Below are 21976 nucleotides of genomic sequence, written 5' to 3'. Positions count from 1 at the left end.
TTTTTAAATCAGATTATTTGTATTTTTGCTTTTGAGTAGTTTGAGTTCTTTATATATTTTGTGTCTTAACCCCCTTGACTGATGCATAGTTTTCAAATACCTTCTTCCTTTCTCCGGGTTGTTGCTTCTACTGATTGCTTCCTCTGCTTTGCAGAAGCTTTTAAGTTTAATGTAATTACAACTTTGCTTTCGTTGCTTGTGCTTTTGACAAGTTTAATGTAAATACATCTTTGCTTTTGTTGCTTGTGCTTTTGATGTCTGTTAGAAAATTCCTTGTCCTAACTGATTTCATGAAGCATTTATCCTATGTTTTCTTCTCTAGTAGTTTCATAGTTTCAGGTCCTACATTTAAATCTTTATTTTGAGTAGACTTTTGTATATGGTAAGATAACAGTCTAGATGTATTCTTGTACATGTGGGTGTTGGGTTTTCCTAGCACAGTTTATTGAAGAGATTGTCCTTCCCGAATGTGTGTTCTTGGTGTTTTTGTTAAAAATGAGTTGACTGTAAATGGGTGAATTTATTTCTGATTTCTCTATTCTATTTCATTTGTCTGTGTCTGTCTGTCATTACTTTGTTTCTCTCTCTCTCTCCCACCCCTTTTTTAGATCGTACCATGCTGTTTTGATAGTACCTGCCTTACTATAGATTTGTGATATATTTTGAAATCAGGTTGTGTGATGACTCCAGCTTTTCTTTTTATTCCACATTTTTTAATCTATTTGAAGTATTTTGCACTTCCATGTGAATTTTAGGATTTTTTTTTTCTGTATGAAGAATGTCTTGTAATTTAATACGGATTGTATTGATTGTGTAGATCCCATTGGGTGATACAGATACTTCCACAATATTCTTCTAGTGCTTGGACGTGGAATATCTTTTCATTTACTTGTGTCTGCTTTAATATCTTTCATCTATACTTTATAGTTTTCATTGTGGATCTTTTGTCTTTTTGGTTACGTTTATCCCTAGATATCATTTTATTGGTAATGAAATAGATTTCTTGATTTCCTTCTTAGTTATTTCACTATTGGTGCATGAGTATGCTACTCATTTTTATATATTGATATTGTATCTTGCAACTTGACTGAATTTATTATTTCTAGTAGGTTTTTTTGTGGAATCTTTAGGGTTCTCTTTCTACGTATGATCATATCCCTTGCAAACAAAGACAGTTTGATTTCCTTTTTTTCCAATTTGGGTGTCTTTCATTGCATTCTCCTGTCTAGTTGCTCTACCTAAGACTCAGTACTATGATGAATAAAAGTGGTGTAAAAGCAGCCACACTTGTTCCAAATCTTAGAGGAAGCGCTTTTGACTTTTCCCCGTTGGTTATGATGTTAGCTGTGGGTTTGTCATATGGCCTTTATTGCGCTGACATATGTTCCTTCTATACTCATGCTGTTCAGTTTTTGTCATGAAGGAATGTTGATTTTTTTCCAGCATTTACTGAAGTGATTATATGGTTTTTGTTCTTGATTCACTGAATGTGATGTCGCACATTTATTTATTTGTGTTTATTGAATCATCCTCATATTCCTGGAATGAATTCCACTTGATCATGGCAGATCATCTTTTTATGTGTTGTCAAATGCAATTTTCAAGTATTTTGTTGAGGACTTTTTGCGTCTGTGTTCATCAGGGATATTTGCCTATGGTTTTCTTTTTGTGTTGTGCCCTGGTTTGGTTTTTGTACCAGGGTCATGCTGTCCTCATAGAACAAGTTTTGAAGCCTTCATTCCTCTTCATTTTTTTTGAGGAATATTTTGAGTAAAATTGGTATTCGCTCTTTTAAAAATGGTAGAATTCAGCAGTAAAACCATGATTATTGTGTTTTTCTTTGATTGAAGACTTTTTATTACTGCTTTAATTGCATTACTCATTATTGTTCTGTTCAGGTTTTTTATTTCTTCATCATTCTATCTTGGGAATTTGTTATGTGTCCAGAAATTTATTCATTTCACCTAGATTTTTCAATTTGTTTTTATATAGGTGTTTTTAATAATCTCTTACCATCCTTCGTATTTCTGTGTTATCAGTTGTAATGTCTCCTTTTTCAGCTATGATTTTATTTGTTTCCTTTTTCTTTTCCTTGGTCTAGTTAAAGCTCATCAGTTTTGATTTTTTTCTTAAAAATCCCAGTTCTTTGTTCCATTGACTTTTTGTATTTTTTGTTTCTATTTTTAAATTTTCCTCTTTAATATTTATGATATTTTTTCTACTAAATTTAGCGTTTCATTTTTCTTGTTTTTCTCATTACTTCAGGTGTACTGTTAGGTTGACTATTTGAGATCTTTCTACTTTTCTGATGTAGGCATTTATAGCTATGTACTTTTCCTCTTACAACTGCCTTTGCTGCATCCCACAGGAATTTTTATGTTTTGTTTCCATTCTTATTTGTTTCAATAAATTTTTAATTATTTTATTTTATTTATTTATTTATTGGTTGTTCATGATCATGTATTTTAATTTTCATATATTTGTACAGTTTTTAAAGTTCCTCCTGTTACTGCTTTCTAGTACTATTTCACTGTGGTCAGAAAAGATACTTGATATGATTTCAGTTGTTAAAAATGTGTTGTGACTTGTTTTTTGGCCTAACACATAGTCTGTCTTGGAGAATAATCCATGTGCTACTCAGTGGAATGTGCATTGTGCAGTTGTGGAGTGGAGAGCTGTCCATATTAGGTCCATTTGGAATAGAGTACAGTTTAACTGATGATGTTTTGTTGTCTGGATGATCTGTCCATTGATGATAGTGGGGTGTTGGTTATAGTGGAGCATTGAGGTATTCTATTACTGTATTGCAGTCCATCTGTCCTGTAAGGTTTGTTGATATTTGCTTCTGTGTTTAGTGCTTGAGTGCTGGTTGCATATGCACTTATAATTGTTATGCTGCTGTTTACTTCTTTCTGACTATATGATTATCTTCATTTTTTTTCCTTTTTTGACTGAAAGTCTGTTTTATGTAAGTAGAGCTACTCCTGCTTTTTCTGTTTCCATTGGTATGGGATATCTTGTATCATCCCTTCACTTTCAGTCTATATATTATATATGTCTTTACGGGTGAACTGAGTTTCTTGTAGGTAGTATATAATTAGGTCTTATTTTTTAACCCATTCAGCCCCTAAGTCTTAGAGAATTTAATTCATTTATATATTCAAGGCTATTACTAACAGGTAAAAACACACTACTGCCAGGTTTTACTTGTTTTCTGGTTGTTTTGCTACTCTCTTTTTTTTTTTTTTTTGTTCTTTCTCCCTTCCTTCCTCTTTCTCTTCTCTCTGATCTCTCTCTTTCTTTCTTCCTTTCTTTTCTTTCCTCCTTCCATTCCTTCCTGTCGTTATTTGTAGTGAGGTAATTTTTTCTGGTAGTGTGTTTTAATTCCTTGCTTTTAATTTTTGGGGTATCTGTTGTCGATTTTGTTTTCTGGTTACCATGAGGCTAAACAACATAATTATAACAAGTTATTTTAAACTGAAGAAAACTTAACTTTGATTGGTCTCAGCTACTCAGGAGGCTCAGATGGGAGGATTGCTTGACACTAGGAGGCCGAGGTTGCAGTGAGTTGAGATCGTGCCACTGCACTCTCCAGCCTGTGTGACAGAGTGAGACCTTGTCTCATAAAATAAATAAATAAAAATGCAATCGCTTATAATGAATTCTGATTGTAAATTTTGAGATGATGATTGATAAGGTATAGAAAAGAAAGTGGAAATCATTCGTAATCTCATTACCCAAAGATGACTACTACTAATGTTTTGGTACATATGCTTCCTAATTCATAACCCTCTCTCCCTCACACACACACACAAATGTACACATACAATAGATACATTTTATACACAAATATAATTTTATTGTAGCATTTTAAGAAAAACAGCTTTGTAATTTTTTATTTAAAATATTGTGAATATCTTTTGTGAATAATATTCATATAAAATATTATACATCTTAGGCCAGGTGCGGTGGCTCATGCTTGCAATCCCAGCACTTTGGGAGGCCAAGGTGGGTGGATCATGATGTCAGGAGATCAAGACCATCCTGGCTAACACAGCAAAACCCCGTCTCCCCTTTAAAAAAAAAAGTTAGCTGGACATGGTGGCACACACCTGTAGTCCCAGCTACTCGAGAGGCTGAGGCAAGAGAATCACTTGAACCTGGGAGGTAGAGGTTACAGCGAGCCAAGTTCGTGCCACTGGACTCTAGCATGGGCGAAAGAGCAAGACTCTGTCTCAAAAATATATATATGTTATACATCTTAGTTTTAAGATTGTGGTTTCTGCTCTTTGGGGTGGCAGGTACACTTCTTGCTAAAATGAATCATCTCAGTGTCTTTGATTTTCCTTCTCTCCCTTAGGCTATTGCTTTTGGAAGGGGGCCCTGGATCTCCCTCCTGTTTACTTGGGGGCAAACATAGTATCATGGGGTTATGAAAACGTTGCCTGCGCCACATAGCAACCCTGGCTCCAGTTCTGAAAATAAAGGTAACGTAGGAGTTTTTGCTCTCTGATTAATACTAAGATGTAAATAAAGTGGTTTTAGATCATTGTAGCAAATGATTTAGATATAACTCTGTGTTCCTTTTAATTAAGAGCTCAGGATTTCTTCACGGTATGTTCATTGCCTGCTTTATCAGTAAAAGTATAGTAGAGATGGGGTTTCACCATGTTTATCAGGCTGGTCTCGAACTCCTGACCTCAGTGATCCACCCTCCTCGGCCTCCCAGAGTACTAGGATTACAGATGTGAGCCACCACACCCAGCTGTCACCTTCTTATTTAGATGGAGTCTTGTGTGAAACACACCATGGAACTCATGTTCACTTACAGCTGGGAAAGGCTGACCACCTTGTGTGATGAGATTGGAGCCTGTCTGCCACACCTCCCTGTGTGTCTCCGCATGTCCTCAGGCCTGCTGGCGGGGCGGGGGCTCCCTTGTCTTGATCTCTCATGCAGAGGAAGGACATGGCATGTGTTGAGAGCCAGCCTGGAGGTGGTACATAGTAACTGCCCAGCCAGTGGAACCTAGCAGGAAAGTGAGAACTGTTCTTGTCCATCCTTTTTTTTTTTTTTTTTTTTTTTTTTTTGATACAGAGTCTCACTCTGTTGCCTAGGCTGGAGTGCGGTGGCATGATCTTGGCTCACTGCAACCCCTGCCTACTGGGTCCAAGTGATTCTTTTGCCTTAGCCTCCCAAGGAGCTGGGATTGCAGGCGCCCAGCACCATCTCCGGCTAATTTTTGTATTTTAGTAGAGACAGGGTTTCACCATGTTTTCCAGGTAGGTCTCGAACTCCTGGCCTTAAGAGATCTTACCACCTTGGCCTCCCGAAGTGCTGAGATTACAGGCATGATCCATCGCGCTCAGTCTAGAACTTACTTTTCCCTTTTCTCTTCCTTTTCTTTACAAATTTGACACAGAGTCTTGTTCTGTCACCCAGGCTGGAATGCAGTGGTGTGATTGTGGCTCACTGCAACATCCACCTCCCCGGGCTCAAGCAATTCTCCTGCCTTAGCCTCCCGAGTAGCTGGGACTGCAGGTATGTGCCACTATGCCCAGCTAATTTTTCTTTGTATTTTTAGTAGAGACAGGCCAGGCTAGTCTTTAACTCCAGACCTCAACTGATCCACCTGCCTCGGCTTCCCACAGTGCTGTGACTCCAAGCATGAGCCACTGTGCCTGGCCGAACTTCCCTTTTCTTTCCATTTCTTGGTATTTGGAAAGTGAGCAGCCATGGAACAGCCGGTGTTTTCAGCTGGTGCAGACCCATCTGGTATGCTCGTAAGGCTTCTAGCTGAAGGAAGTGTCCACCCTGCAGTCTCGCTGGCATCCCATCACCTTCCAGAAGCAGGACGCCAGCTGTGTGTGCTCTTGGCCCACACTGAGCCTGTGCTCGGGGTGCTTCTCTTGCCAGTTTCCCCACCCCTTGTTTTGGGTGAGGTCCCTGCCCGGCTGGCATGGGAAACAGGATGGGGAGTGGTCACCACTGTGGTTTGTTGCAGAGTGAGTTTTGTGGCTGCCCTGCCTAGGCCTGGCTCCCATGTTTCTCCCACTTGGCTGCAGTTCCAGCCCTGCCCCGTCTCCCATGGCTTCCTGCCCAGCCCCGCACGGCAGCCTTCCCAGCACCCAGAAACGGCACAGACCCCACAGAACTCCAGTGTCCCCTCCCCTAGACCTTTACATACACCTGGTAAGTTGGGCCTGGGGCCCACAGCCCCATCATGTGAGCTGTATGTGGCCTGGTGGGTTGAGGTGATAAGGTCACCTCAAAATTACAAAATTTTGTGACAATATTGTTTTTTCAGTTTTTTAAACTATGATCTTTCTTAAATTTTCTGTAATACCAATGCTTTTGATGAATGAATTAATCACGGACACCTGCTTAGAAGACAAAAATATATACAGAATTTTGTGGTCTACTTCCTCAATTATATAAATCATTACATTTTAACGAGCATGAAGTCACCACGCTGAGGAAAATGTAGATGTGTAAACCTCAAGTTTGCCATTATCTTATAGGAATGGGTGTGCTCAGTTACTTGACAGCTGAATTAAACCTTACTCTAGGGCAGCGCTCTCCACTACTAATATAATGAGAATCCCGTATGTTATTTAAAGTTTTCTAGTTACTACATTAAAGAGTAAAGAGATGCAGGTAAAATTAATTGTATCAATGTTTTATTTAACCGGGTGTATATTATCTATAATTTTAACATGTAATCAATATAAAAGTTATTAATGACATAGTTCATTCTTTTTTTCAATAAAGTCTTTCGAACTTTGGTGTGTCTTTTATACTTACAGCACATCTCGATTTGAACAAGCCACACTTAAAGTGCTCAATAGCCATGTGTGGTTGGCTAGTAGCTACCATGTTAGACAGTGCAGCTCTAGAGTGGGGATCAGGTAACTTTTCTCTAAAAAGCCAGATAGTAAATATGTTAGGCTCTGTGGGTCATACAGTTTCCGTCATAACCATTCAGTTCTGCCTTTGGAACATGAAAGTGGCCATAGACAATATGTGAATGAACAGGTGTGGCTGTGTTTAACTAAAACTTTATATTTACAATAGCAAGTGATAGGCTGGATTTGGCCTGTGGATGGCAGCTTGCAGACCCCACTGTGGAGCACTAGGTTTATAGGCAGTCTCTGTTGTGCATGTGGTTTATTGTTTCTTATGTCAACTGCAAGGATGAGATAAATGGATAGAAACACTGGGTGTTTAATGAAACATAGGGGGCTTATAAATACTTGCTTTTTTTCTATAACCTATAGACTTATTTCCTTTGATTATAATGCCATCAACACTTTGATAACTATTTCACTAAAACCCTACAGGGAAACTAAGCTTCTCTCAACTTGTATTCATTATGGTAGAATGCCATTATTGTGTCTGGTTATATCTGCATTCGGTTTTTGATGATGCTAGTAACAATGAACTTTGTGTTGCTGCAGCTCACAAATGCTTTTTTACATCTGCAAGAAATTAACTAGTCATCAAACGCTTAGTAGCACAGAAATTCTCGAGTGGTTGCGGGAAATTTTGATCTGCAGGAATAAATTTCTTCTTAAAAATAAGGTAAGCAAAATGACATCTTTAAAAAATGGAAGAATATTTGGAATGGTAACGGGGAGAGATTAAAAAGTGTTTTCTAGCTAAATTAGTTTCTATTTCAGCTTCTCCTTTCTCCCAAGGTTCTCAAAAGGATACATATGTGCAGAGGACAATGGCTGGCAAGTCAACATTTTAAAAGTTATTCAGAGGCTGTGGCCTTAAAACCACACTGTTGATGAATTCTAGTTCTAGTTGAGTTAAATAGGTCTCTGTGGGGCAGGCCTAGGAAAAGTGGGAACTGCTATATCCAAAGTAGCTTGAGGAGCATGTTCCATCTTTACTCTCAAGTTCATACAGAAGACATAATTCATCCATTGAATTTGATTTAACATGTAGCTTCTATAATGAAGAATTCTGTTATGGCATAGATTTAGGAGTACTTGATTTAATGAGTTTTTGTCCATTTCTAGAATCATAGCTCTGAGAAATTGTAAAGGCCTAGATGTCATGGCTAGACTAGTCCAGAGAATTACCTATCAAGAAGGAAAAGGGAAAATGTTGAGGGTCCTCAATCTAGATTTATTTCTATTCCTCCAATAAGGGTTTCACCTCTTGAAAATATTAGGAGACTTCTTCGTTGGGGTGGAGTGAAATTTTTGAGATTCTGAACTATTGAAACATAGGTTGTGGAGGATAGAGAAGAACCTTAAATTTTTTTTTTAACAAATAGTTTCTATAGTTAATCAATTTAGGGATTCTCTTATGGCCTAGTTTTGGGAGTGCCTGATTCAATGAGTTTTTAATCTGGTACTAGCGGCATAGCTGTGAAAAACCTTAAATGTATGAAACTCATATCCTTTTTGTTATTATACTGCTTGTGGTTAATAAATTGTCTCTGTTTAGAAATAGATTAATGGTGAAGTGGTTTTATTCACATCTGGCCTATTTGATGTGTTAATGTAGCAAAATTTGGCATTATTCCAAAGATACAGAAAGAGACTAGACTTCAGACTTTCATGCCCTTGCCTATGGTGTAATCTCCAGAATATGAGTATGAGGAATCCACTAATGAATTCCTAGTGCCCTGGTCAGCACAGTCACTCTTGTGACATACTGGGTGTATATACCAGGGTTAATTACTGGTCCAGAATAACTTAATCTCAAGAGTTAATTTCTAGTTATCCCAACATGGCACAGGATAAAATCTTATAGAAAAAACAATCTTTGTCATTGAGATTGAATCATAGTTTTCACATAGTAGATTTACGTTCATGTTTTACTTATATTTGTGTTAGGCTTAATTTATATTTGTAGAATCTACTGTTTCTGATGATTTAGAGAATGGATGGGAAACTGAAAGAAATTTTAAAGACATTAAGTAAACATTAATTGTTCTAATGGGTTTCTAGTGAATCTCCTTCAAGGTGGGGCATAGAGACTGAGAGGTTTTCTAGGAGAGTCTCAAACAGGAAGACAAGTCAAACAAGTTTTTATTCCTCTTGGTGGTCAGTGCTTCAGTAAAGCTTATTTATTTCTTTTTTTCTAGCAGGCAGATAGAAGTTCCTGTCACTTTCTCCTTTTTCATGGAGTAGGATGTGATATTCCGTCTAGTGGAAATACCAGTCAAATGTCCATAGATCATGAAGAGTTACTACATACTCCTAGAGACTCTCTCCAGAAGGGAAAAGGGAACTCCTCCATGGTCAGCTTCTTTTGTAATTTTCCTGTATTATCTTGTGTGTTCTATTTGTTTTCTGAATGAACTTTGGTAAATTTCATCTAGGTAATATAGTGTAATAGTGAAAAACTGATTAGACTCCCGTTCTATCACTGCTCTTTGTAGAACTTTGGGCAAGTTCTTAACATCCTTGTTCCTCAGTTCCTCAACTTTAAAATGGGGGCAATAATAATTCCTGCCCCAGAGTTGTTGTGAGGGTTAAATAAAAGGATGTGTAAATAGCACTTGACACAAGCTGTATCTGATAACTATAATTATTATAAACCTCCACCCCGTAAGAAACCATGCATACCACAGAAGTATAGAATTTGTATCAGCTAACGAAGATACAGATTTACAGGGATAAAAACAAAGAATATTGCTTCATGTTAAAGATAAGTGTTTCTCCTATCACAGGTGGGAATTGAATAATGAGAACACATGGACACAGGAAGGGGAACATCCCACACCAGGGCCTGTTGTGGGATGGGGGGAGGAGGGAGGGATAGCATTAGGAGATATACCTAATGTAAATGACTAGTTAATGGGTGCAGCACACCAACATGGCACATGTATACATATGTAACAAACCTGCACATTGTGCACGTGTACTCTAGAACATAAAGTATAATAATAATAAAAAAGATAAGTGTTTCTGTGTTTTGTGTTTGTGTGTATAATTTCTCTTAAATATAAATCATATTTCAAGTGAAAATATCAGATCATTATAGAAGAGTTTATTTTCCAGACCAAAACATTTTTCATCCCTAATTTTTAATACAACCTCACTAAAGAAAAAAAAAATCTAAGCAGTATTGTATTTACTATTGTCTGTTGTACTTGTAGAATTTGCATTTGTTTATCAATTATTTTCTCCATTTTATGTTTGGGGAATAGATAATTCAGAATCAAGTCTATCTTCTACAGCAATATTTAGTTTTTGTTTATGCCCTTGTTTCAAAGAGTGCTGCAGTGTGCTTATTTTATTACTTCCCTATAGCAAGTAGATAGAATTTTCTGTTACTTCCTCTTTTTTTATTTTATTTTATTTTTACTTTTTTATTTTTTGAAGATGGAGTCTCACTCCATTGCCCAGGCTGGAGTGCAGTGGCATGATCTCGGCTCACTGCAAGTTCTGCCTCCCAGGTTAACATTATTCTCATGCCTCAGCCTCCCAAGTAGCTGGGACTACAGGCACCTGCCACCATGCCCGGCTAATTTTTTGTATTTTTAGTAGAAACGGGTTTTCACCATGTTAGCTAGGATGGTCTCAATCTCCTGACCTTGTGATCCACCCAGCTCGGCCTCCCAAAGTGCTGGGATTACAGGCGTGATCCACACCGCACCCGGCCCAAACAGATGATTTTTTGTATTTCATCTTTTGTTAGAAATTACATTTGTGGTGGGAGGGAGCTATTTTTTTTGCAGTAAATTATTCTATCCAACATGGAAACAGTAGTATGGATTTAAATATGTTTAATATCTTTCAGTAAATTGTCATCTTTAACCAAGTTCAAATTATTACACTTTTGGCCAGTGGGGGCCTCTTTAAAATTCATTCCTAACCATTTTTTACTTGACCCTTATTAGTCAGTGTTGCTGTCTGGTATGACAAGATGTTTCAGGGTCATTATGTCTTTTTTATTTTTCCTTTCACTCCATACATATAAGCAGCCATTTCCTAAAGGAGTCCAGATTCCTTTTACTGGGAAATGGTAGTTCAAGATTACAATTGGGTGAGGGTTACTGTGGGATTAGTCACTAGTCATTGCTATGGGATTGATCATTAGTCATTAGTATGGGATTGGTCATTGTTTCTAGGCATTTTCAATGGAGATAAGTAAAATTATGTTTTCTTAGTACAAAATAAAATATATTGACTTTATATAGTTACTTCTATTTCAAATTCAAGACTACATGTTCTTTACCATTACTTTCATCTCCCATGCTGAAAGTCTTGGGTTTTTAGAGACACTAGCAGTGATAGAATTACAATACCACAGAAGTACCTGTTGTCTTGATTCTACAATACATGCAGGATCAAGATTTATCTTTGTTTTGTCACTAGAGTATATTCTACTAGCAATATACAGTTAATATTAACTTGAAATCACTGAGAATACTTCCTCTCTTTATGATTCTTCCATTAAAGAATTTGATACAGATTACAGTTCATTTACTTTTGACTTCCAGACTTCTTAAAATTTTAATTTTATGTTTATGTAAGTTGCATAGTTCTAAAATGAAATCTATAAAACAATATGTATTCCATATAGAATATGGATTCTCTTCTTGTCACTTCTACTTTCTTTTTATTTCCTAAAGGCAACCACTAATTTTTTTTAACATTTCATTCTTCTACTGTTTTGTTTTGCTTCTTAGTATAAGAAACATATATTTCTATCTCCTCCCTTGTCCTAGATGAATGGAACATATTGTGTATATTTTCTCCATCTTGTTTAACTTAAGATATATTCTGGAGATTATTCCATTGTTTAATAAATTTAGACTTTTTTTGTTTTATGTTACATTTAATTTTAGACATGTCTTTTATTTAAGTGTCATTGTGTCATCCATGTTATTTGCTCTTTCGGCATATATAAAATACATATATACATGTGTACACATATATACATACATATATACATGTGTACACATATATATATATGTGGGAGTGTGTGTGTGTGTGTGTGTATATATATATATATTTTTTTTTTGAGACAGTCTTGCTCTGTTGCCCTGGCTGGAGTGCAGTGGAGCTTAGCTCACTGCAACCTTTGCCCCCTGGGTTGAAGCAATTCTCATGACTCAGCCTTCCAAGTAGCTGGAACAACAGGCGTGCACCACCATGGTCGGCTAATTTTTGTATTTTAGTGGAGACGGAGTTTCACCATGTTGGCCAGGCTGGTCTCGATTGCCTGCCTTGGCCTCAGTATGTATTACTGTATTTAGAAAGATTTGTCATTCAGACTAGCACTCAGACTGTGTAATGATAAGGAATTTATTGTAGAAATTAGATTGTATACAATTTTGAGGGGACTAAGTGAGTTGTGTGTCTGGAACAGGGAATCGGAGGATTAGAGGAGTCCACTAACCAGATAGTCCAAATCAATGAGAATGGGTAGACAAGTTGGAGCTGTTCGGGAAATCTGAGAAGTCAAGTATATCCAGCCACTGAAGTGAGATTATGAAGGAGGAGCTTGAGGAGGGCACTGTGGGAAACACAATCACTAAGACAGGGTTTCATCATATTGGCCAGGCTGGTATCAAACTTTTGACCTCAAGTGATCCTCCTGCCTCGGCCTCCCAAAGTTCTGGGATTACAAATGTGAGCCACCACACCCGGCTGTTTCTCTGATTTTTATGGAATACTTAGGGAGATCCACAAGCTGCATTTCAGCTCCTGCCATCTTCTAAAAGTCCCATTTTCGGCCCTTCAGGGTTTTTTTCCTCCATAATGTTTATAATCAACTTTAAGAAGTTCTATACTTTCTGTTCTGCCCTCTCCTTTATACTCTAAAAATGCCCTCGCATTTTATTTAGTACTTTTTTTTATTTTTATTTTTTGGAGATGGAGTCTCACTCTGTCACCAGGCTAGAGTGCAGTGGCATGATCCCGGCTCACTGCAATCTCTGCCTCCTGGGTTCAAGCATTCTCCTGCCTCAGCCTCTCAAGTAGCTGGGATTACAGGTGCATGGCAATACACCCAGCTAATTTTTGCATTTTTAGTAGAGACTGGGTTTCACCATGTTGGCCAGGATGGTCTCGATCTCCTGACCTCGTGATCTGCCCGCCTCGGCCTCCCAAAGTGCTGACATTACAGACATGAGCCACCGTGCCCAGCCTATTTAGTATGTTTTTTTTGTTTTGTTTTGTTTTGTTTTTGAGATGGAGTCTTGCTTTGTTGCCCAGGCTGGAGTGCAGTGGTGCGATCTCCACTCACTGAAGGTCCGCCTCTGGGTTCACGCCATTCTTCTACCTCAGCCTCCCGAGTAGCTGGGACTACAGGTGCCCACTACCATGCCCAGTTAATTTTTTGTATTTTTAGTAGAGACGGGGTTTCACCGTGTTAGCCAGGATGGTCTCGATCTCCTGACCTCGTGATCCGCCCGCCTCGGCCTCCCAAAGTGCTGGGATTACAGGCGTGAGCCACCGCGCCCAGGCAGTTTTGTATTTTTAGTAGAGACAGAGTTTCACCATGTTTGTCAGGCTGGTCTTGAACTCCTGACTTCAAGTGATCTGCCCGCCTCGGCCACCTGAAGTGCTGGGAATACAGACGTGAGCCACCGTGCCTGGCCTCTAAATTCATGTTATGGAGAATCATTTTCATGGTTAAAGTATCCTGAATTGACTGTGGCCTGTTGGGAGGTGGGATGGAGGAAGCTACTTGTGGAAAATGAAGAAAGGGAACCACACCAGAAGCAAGAAAGTGTCATCAATTTTTAAATCAAAGGCTCCATGAAAAAGGACAGTACAAATAGCCTGTTTTTGTAGCTGACCATTGGACTGTGGACGGCACCTGCATCTACCAGGTTCTTCTGGATAGTCCCAATTTTAAATTTTTGACCTGATATTCATGAACACAGTGCTACTGGTTAGACCTTTGTCCAAGTGTTTTTTTGTTTTGTTTTTTATTTTTTGTTTTTTTGAGACGGATTCTCACTCTGCCGCCCCGGCTGGTATGCAATAACATAATCTCGGCTCACTGCAAGCTCCGCGTCCCATGTTCACACCATTCTGCTGACTCAGCCTCCTAAGGAGCTGGAACTACAGGTACCCACCTCCATGCCTGGCTAATTTTTTGTATTTTTAGTAGAGACGGGGTTTCACAAAGTTAGCCATGATGGTCTCGATCTCATGACCTCATGATCCACCTGCCTTGGCCTCCCAAAGTGCTGGGATTACAGGCGTGAGCCACCATGCCCGGCCACCTTTGTCCAGGTTTAAGCTTTAGAAAATAAGGTCTTCATGCAGTGGGAAGCCTGGTTAGGGTTATGATTCTGCCCTGGGGCATCTGCCACTTCTGACCTGGATGTAAACTTGGCATTTACTATTTACTTCCACACTTGAACAGCCAAAGATGGGCTGAGCACAGAGGCTCACATCTGTAACTCCAGCACTTTGGGAGGCCAAGGCACAAGTATTGTTTGAGGCCAGGAGGTCAAGACCAGCCTGGTCAACATAGTGAGATCTTGTCTCTGTAAAAGCACACAAACAAAACCAAGGATGGGTGTGTGGCAGGTAGCAGATCAACCTGGAAAGCCATTAATCTGAGAGCTGAAAGGACCCTTAGACCTGCCCCCAATTAACAGATGAGACTCTGCCCGGGGGTCATAGCCTAAGATAATGCATTGAGCTTTTCTAGAGATTTGAAAATAATCAATCCTAAAACCCCGAAGCATACTGCTACTGTTTGCTACTTAATATGTTTTCTAGTCTGGGTGTGGTGGCTCATGCCTGTAATCCCAGCGCTTTGGGAGGTTGAGGCGACTAGATCACCTGAGGTCAGGAGTTCAAGACCAGCCTGGCCAACATGGTGAAACCCTGTCTCTACTGAAAATACACACAATTAGCCAGCCATTGTGGTATGTGCCAGTAATCCCAGCTTCTTGGGAGGCTGAGGCAGGAGAACCATTTGAACCCGTGAGGCAGAGGTTGCAGTGAGCTGAGATTGCGCCATTGCACTCCAGCTTGGGCCACAAGAGTCAAATTCTGTCTCAAAAATAATAATGATAATAATAATATTTTCTACAAGCAAGGGATTACTTTGTACTGCAAACTGGTGTGAAGGAATCCACCATGTATCAACTTTTGGAATGATGACAGTTATTTCTAGATCATGGAGGTGGGAATGCTTGTTGGTCATCTACTTTGTTCTTTGTTATATTGATTGATTTTTTTAAAACTAGCATTTTTATAACAATAAAGTCATAAAAATAAGTAACTGAAATAAAGTAAAATAATCTAAAAAGGCCAGGCACGGTGGCTCACGCCTGTAATCCCAACACTTTGGGAGGCCGAGGTGGGTGGATTACTTGAGGTCAGGAGTTCGAGGCCAGCCTGGCAAACATGGCGAAACCCCATCTCTACTAAAAATACAAAAATCAGCTGGGCGTGGTGGCAGCCTCCTGTAATTCCAGCTACTTGGGAGGTTGAGGCAGGAGAATCGCTTGAACCTGGGACAAGGTGCTTGCAGTGAGCTGAAATCACGCCATTGTACTCCAGCCTGGGTAACAAGAGCTAAACTCAGTCTCAAAACAAAAAAAACAAAATTTAATATAATTGAGTTGAGTATTTAAACTTTTTACTGACATTTCGAATTAGATTCTAATTCAATTGAAAAGAGAATCTCATAGAAGCAGATGTACTCAATTATGTTACCTCTGTGGTTTCATTTAAGCAATTTGTTTTGTGAAGGGACACTAATCCAACCAGATTTTAACAGTGTATAAATATGTATGTATTAATTTAATTACAATGACAATACTCTCAACTCTCCATTTGAATAAAGGAGAACATCTGATCTCTGTTCTGGGGCACTGTGCACTACAGGTGTGTGGAAATACTGATGCCCTCAGCTGTGTGGCAGTCTCAGTGGGACCTAGAGTGCTGGAGACCCTGGGCCATTCACCTCTAGCCACAAAAGTCTTTGTCCATTTACCCCCACTGCTATAGAAATATCATATTCAGTGGTTGTTATGATGCAAAAGAAAAGAAGAAGGGAAATTTATTAAACCTTTACGTATAAGTTATGTTAGTAAATAAAGTCAACTTTCTTCTGGTTTAACTAAAAAACTATACTATACATATTTATGCCTTCTGGAAATTTTAAATATTTTGAAGCAAAGCAACTCATTATTGGTAAGACAACCAATTAAAACTGCAGAATTGTAGAGGTTATGGGTTACATGTATAAGAAAATTTCATAGCAATAATCTTTTAAGACTATGTGAAGAGACTCCACAGTGAAGCAGAAATCAGAAGAGGCTCCTAGACAGAAGAGACTTGCCTTGTCTCAGATGAGACTTTGGACAGTGGACATTTGGGTTAATGCTGAAATGAGTTAAGACTTTGGGGTACTGTTGGGAAGGTATGATAGGTTTTGAGATGTAAGGACATGAGATTTGGAGGGGCCAGGAGTGAAATAATATGGTTTGGCTATGTCGCTACCCACACCTCGACCTGAATTGTATAGCTCAGAATTCCCACGTGTTAGGGGAGGGACCCAGGGGGAGGTAGTTGAATCCCTAGGGTCTCTGAAATTAGAACAGAATTAAGAATACTGTGTATGCTCTCAGTTCACCAATTTATCAAAAGTAGTTTTATGATTCAGGAGGGTGTCTGTTCTGCAATTAGAAGAAAAGAAAGAATATTTTATATTTTGACTCTTTGAATTTTCTTCACTAACAGTATTTCCAAGGCTAGGTAAGGGAGTTGCAAGTAGCACCAAGAGAAAAAAGCAGGCTTGAGCAGCTTTTTAAAAATGGTCTTAAAATATGCAAAATGGAGCCAGGTGTGGTGGCTCACTCTTGTGATCCCAGCAATTTGGGAGCCTGAGGTGGGAGGATTGCTTGAGGCCAAAAGTTTTGAGACCAGCATGGGCAGCATAGTAAGATCCCCATCGTTAAAAAAAATAATAATTTTTAAAAAAATTAGCTGGATGTAGTGGTGCATGCCTTAGAGTCCTAGTTTCTTGGGAGACTGAGGTAGAAGGAGCTCTTGAGCCCAGGAGTTCAAGTCTGCAGTGAGCTACGATTGCACCACTGTCCTCAAGCCTGGGCAACAAAGTGAGACACTGTCTCTCTCCATATATATAAGTATATAAATAAATATACATAAATAAATATATACTTATAAATATATAAATAAATATATATTATAAATAAATAAATATATTTATAAATATATATTACATAATATATAAAAAATATATATATACACATGGAAAAGGGAAGAGGCCAAATTATCAAAGACATTACTGAAGAAGAAGAAATATTTGTCCTGCCAAATATCAGAACTTTTATAAAGCTACAGCAATTAAGACAGTGTGGTCTTCACTGATTAACTGACTAACGAAAGAGAACAGAGCGCTCCCAAATAAATCTCCACAAATTTAATCTTTGATATGTGATGTAGATCACATGGCAGATCAGCAAGAAAAGAAGGGACTTTTCAATAAATAGAATAGAAAAATAGGGTTATTGATGTAGGAAACAAAATGAAATTATATTTCTACTTTGCTCTATATGCAAACATTAAATTCCAGATGGACCAGACTTACATGTCAGAAATAAAACTTTAAAACTTTTAGTAGAAAATGTAAGTGAATGAGACACAAAAAGCCATTTAACCATTAAAAAAGAATAGACATTTTGACTATCACAAAATTAAGAACTTTTCCATCAAAAAGTGGAAAGATGAGCTGGACATGGTATCTCAAGCCTGTAATCCCAAACACCTGAGGTCAGGATTTTGAGACCAGGCTGGCCAACATGGTGAAACCCAGTCTCTAGTAAAAATACAAGAAATTAGCCGGGCATTGGTGGCAGACACCTGTAATCCCAGCTACTTGGGAAGCTGAGGCATGAGAATCATCTGAATCCAGGAGGTCTAGGTTGCAGTGAGCCACTGCACTCCAGCCTGAATGACAGAGCGAGACTCTGTCTCAAAAAAAATTTAAAAATTAAAAAATAAAAGTTAAAAATTGAAAAGATAAACTATAAACTAGAGGAAGATATTTGCAGTACCTAAAACCTATGAAAGATTAATATCATATTGACGAAGTATAAGGAGCTCCTATGAATTAATTTTGAAAATAGCAACCCAACAGAAAATTGGGAAAAGACATTAATAGGGATTTCACAAAAGAGGGAGTCCCCAAAACATAAAAATTTTCTCACCCTCGTTAGTAATCAGGAAAATGCACAAGATGCTACATATCTATTCTCTTCAAAAATATTAAGAAGTTTGACAATACCAAACGTACTAGTCCACATTCACACTGCTGATAAAGACATATGTGAGATGGGGAAGAAAAAGAGGCTTAATTGGATTAAGGGTTCCACGTGGCTGAGGAGGTCTCAGAGTTATGGTGGTGGATGAACAGCACTACTTACATGGCAGTGGCAAGAGAATGTGAGAAGGAAGCAAAAGAAGCAAAAGACAGAACCCTTGAAAAACCCATCAGACCTTGTGAGACTTATTCGCTATCACAAGAATAGCATGGGAATCTCCGGCCCCAGGAATTCAGCTACCTTCCCCTGGGTCCCTCCTCGAACACGTGGGAATTCTGAGTGATACAACTCAAGTTGAGATGTGGGTAGGGGCATGGGCAAACTATATTATTCTGCTCCTGGCCCCTCCAAATCTCTTGTCCTCAGATTTCAAAACCTATCATGCTTTCCCAACAGTCCCAAAGTCTTAACTCATTTCAGCATTAACCCAAATGTCTGCTGTCCAAGGTCTCATCCAAGACAAGGCAAGTCTCTTCTGCCTATGAGCCTGTAAAATCCAAAGCAAGCTAGTTACTTCCTGGATACAATGAGGGTACAGGTAATTGAGTACATACAGCTGCTCCAAATGGGAGTAATTGGCCAAAACAAAGGGGTTACAAGCCCCATGCAAGTCACAAATCCAGCAAGGTAGTCACATTTTAAAGATCCAAAATGATCTCCTTTGACTCCATATTTCACATCAAGGTCATGCTGATGCAAGAGGTGGGCTCCCATGGTCTTGGGTTGTTCTGCCCCTGTGGCTTTGCAGAGTATATCCCACCTCCTGGCTGTTTTTATGGGCTGATGGTGAGTGTCTGCAGCTTTTCCAGTCTCACGGTGCAAGCTGTCAGTGAATCTACCATTCCGGGGTCTGAAGGACAGTGGTCCTCTTCTGAGAGCTCCACTAGGAAGTGCCCCAGTAGGGACTCTGCGTAGGGGCTACGACCCCACATTTCCCTTCTGCACAGCCCTAACAGAGGTTCCATCAGAGCCGCACCCCTGTAGCAAACTTCAGCTTGGACATCCAGGAGTTTTCATACATCCTCTGAAATCTAGGTGGTAGTTTCCAAACCTCAATTCTTGACTTCTGTGCACATGCAGGCTCAACACCATGTGGAAGCTGCCAAGACTTGGTGCTTGTACTCTCAAAGCCATGGCCTGAGTTCTATGTTGGCTCCTTTCAGCCATGGCTGGAGGTGCTGAAATGCACCACACTAAGGCCCTAGGCTACATACAGCAGAGTCAACCTGGGCCTGGCCCAGAAAACAATTTTTTCCTTCTAGGCCTCCAGGCTCATGATGGGCAGGGCTGCTATGATGACCTGTGAAATGTCCTTTAGACATTTTCCCCATTGTCTTGGGGATTAACATTCAGCTTCTCATTATTCATGCAAATTTCTGCAGACAGCTTGAATTTATCCTCAGAAAATGGGATTTTCTTCTCTATCACATTGTCAGGCTGCAAATTTTCCAAACCTATATGCTCTGCTTCCTTTATAAAACTGAAGGCCTTTAACATCACCCTAGTCACCTCTTGAATGCTTTACTGCTTAGAAATTTCTTCCAGCAGATACCATAAACCATCTCTCTCAAGTTCAAAGTTTCACAAATCTCTAGGGCAGGGGCAAAGTGTTGCCATTCTCTTTACTAAAACATGAGAGTCACCTTTGCTCCAGTTCCCAACAAGTTCCTCATCTCCATCTGAGACCACCTTAACCTGGACCTTATTGTTCATAACACTATCAATATTTTTGTCAAAGCCATTCAACAAGTCTCTAGGAGATTCCAAATTTTCCCACATTTTCCAGTCTTCTTCTGAGCCCTCCAAACTGTTCCAACCTCTGCCTGTTACCAAGTTTCAAAGTCACTTCCACATTTTGGGGTAACGTTTCAGCAGCACTCCACTCCACTGGTACCAATTTACTGTATTAGTCCGCTTTCACACTGCTGATAAAGACATACCTCAGTCTGAGAACAAAAAGAGGTGTTAAGAAAAATAACTGTAATTGGATTTACAGTCCTACGTGGTGGGGGAGGCCTCGGCCATGGCAGGATGTGAAAGGCACTTCTTACATGGCAGCAGCAAGAGAAAGTGAGGAGGAAGCCAAAGCAGAAACCCCTGATAAACCCATCAGACCTCATAAGACTTATTCACTATCACAAGAATACCACAGAAAAGACTGGCCTCCGTGATTCAATTGCCTCACCCTGGTCCCTCCCACAACATGTGGGAATTCTGGGAGATAGAATTCAAGCTGAGATTTGGGTGGGGACACAGCCAAACCATATCACCAAATATGGAGAGACTGTGGATCAACAAGATCATCTCGAACTTATGCAGAAGGTGAGAGTTTAAATTAGAACAACCACTTTGGAAAACAATTTGGATTATCTTATAAAGATGAGCATAATCATATGTTATGGCAAAGTAATCCCTCTACCATAGGCCCTGGAGAAACTCTCGTGCATATGTCACTGAAGTAGTAAAAAAAAGAAAAGAAAAGAAAAGAAATGCTCATGTAATACCATTCATAATAGTAACAATCTGGAAATAAGCCAAATGTTTATTAATAAGAAAATGGGTAAATTAATGGGAGAATGGGTAAATAAATTATACTCTTAAAAAACTAAATAACATGTCATTTAGGGCAATCATATATATGCAATAAAACAAAGGTTTTTTAAAGGAAGGGAATCCTAAACATAAATTCAGGGTAGTAGTTACCCTGGGACTGAAGGGTGTAAATCAGGAAAAAGGACAGAGGAGGAGCAGATGTTAGGATCAGGACCTTAGTTCTTGGTTGTGTTGTGAGTTCACAAGTGATTACCATATTATTCAAATACATTCAAATACATTTACATAGATGCCTAGGCACAGACAAGGATTAAATAGGAGCCAAGGTATGCTATGAGCCAAGGATTATGATTAATCAAATTTTATGCACTTTAAGCCATTTGAAAAACAGAAAAGCAAAACAGCAAAATAATTTTTAAGAAATTGAATATAGGATGCTATGTTCTGAATGTTTCCCCCTAAAATTAATCACCAATGTCATAGGATTAGGAATAGGGCCTTTAGGTAGTGATTCAGACATGAAGGAAGAGTCTTCATAAATGGGTTTAGGGTCCTTACACAAGGACTGGAGGAAGCGGGCTTTCCCTGTTTTGCCCTTCTGCCTTCTGCCATGTGAGGGCACATTGCATCCCCTCCTGAAGACACAGTGCACAAGGCGCCATCTTGGATGCAGAGACCAAGCCCTCACCAGACACCAATCCTGCTGGTACCTTGATGTTGGACATCCAGCCTATGGAACTGTGTGAAATACATTTTTGTTCTTCAGAAATTACCCAGCCTTGTGTATTTTCTTATATAATAACACAAACTCATTAAGGCATAATGCCTCTTGTCATTTTCTTCTGCAATTTTCTTTATTGCCTCTTTACACTGGGTCACTTTATATTTGATCCTTCATAATATCTCTCACTTTTGGTTTTTCACATTTCTGTTCCAAGTGTATTCTTAGATACATATTTTTCACTATTTGTTAGTATCCAGGTCAGAAAGTCCAGGATACATTATCTCAAGGGTTTAGTTTCTGCAACAACATAAGTATTAATGCCTCCCGCAAACTAGGTATTTCCTATCCAATTGTAACTGCCATCTGGAAGCAAAGTGTAATTACAGTCTATGAATGCAGGGTTGATTTTTAG

General features: G+C 39.0%; 2 long non-coding RNA genes across 2 annotated transcripts in view; both read left to right on the top strand.

Moving 5' to 3' along the window:
• Positions 1–21976, top strand: part of LOC139361443 (uncharacterized) — a 286740-nt gene that overhangs the window by 228126 nt on the left and 36638 nt on the right. The gene's annotated exons all lie outside the window — the stretch shown is intronic.
• Positions 5439–9745, top strand: LOC139361451 (uncharacterized). Its single transcript, XR_011619008.1, has 3 exons — positions 5439–5539; positions 7456–7579; positions 9102–9745. It is a non-coding gene; the product is annotated as an uncharacterized lncRNA (long non-coding RNA).

Source organism: Macaca nemestrina, unplaced genomic scaffold, assembly GCF_043159975.1.
Source record: "Macaca nemestrina isolate mMacNem1 unplaced genomic scaffold, mMacNem.hap1 Scaffold_50, whole genome shotgun sequence".
NCBI lineage: Eukaryota > Metazoa > Chordata > Mammalia > Primates > Cercopithecidae > Macaca > Macaca nemestrina.
Note: the sequence above shows the minus strand (reverse complement) of the source record. Positions and strands in the feature narration are given on the sequence as shown.